General features: G+C 39.6%; 1 non-coding gene across 1 annotated transcript; it reads left to right on the plus strand.

Annotated features, from left to right (window-relative positions):
- Positions 1-519: 519 nt before the first annotated feature.
- Positions 520-626, plus strand: LOC141610350 (small nucleolar RNA R71). Its single transcript, XR_012528253.1, has one exon. It is a non-coding gene; the product is annotated as a small nucleolar RNA R71 (small nucleolar RNA).

Genomic DNA, 626 nt, shown 5'->3' on the forward strand with positions numbered 1-626 from the left:
TTTTGAACATTTTGGCTTTTGTATGAGAGATTTGGGTGGAATTTGGTGTTTTCATTGTCATAGTTGGAATAAGGGGTACCACTTTTGTATGCTTGAAAAGCATTCACTTGCTCATTTGTTCCCCTACATTCACTTTGGTCATGTCCCAAAGTTCCACAATTCTCACATATCCCACTTGGGATTGATGAAGATGCCACCATGGCATTAACATGATGCTTTGGTGATTTTGAGGCTTCTTCAAGCTTAGCCATAGCCTTCTCAAACTTGAAGTTGATGGTATCAATATGAGCACTAAGTTGAGCACCCAATTGAGTAATAGAATCCACTTCATGCTTTCCTCCTCTAGTAGCCTTGCAAGGTCTACTATATTGTGAATTATGGACCGCCATTTCCTCAATCTTGTTCCAAGTTTGATTATCGTCAACTTCGGTGAACATACCATTTGATCCCATGTTGAGAATGTTTCTTGAGTCTTCATAAAGACCATTCCAAAATTGTTGTACCAAGAACCACTCGCTAAGTCCATGATGATGACATGAGCGACAAGTTCCTTTGAATCGCTCTCAAGCTTCATACAAAGATTCTTCGTCACTTTGCTTAAAACCCGTGATTTGAGCTCTTAGCAT

The sequence above is a fragment of the Silene latifolia genome, chromosome 10 (assembly GCF_048544455.1).
Source record: "Silene latifolia isolate original U9 population chromosome 10, ASM4854445v1, whole genome shotgun sequence".
Lineage (NCBI taxonomy): Eukaryota > Viridiplantae > Streptophyta > Magnoliopsida > Caryophyllales > Caryophyllaceae > Silene > Silene latifolia.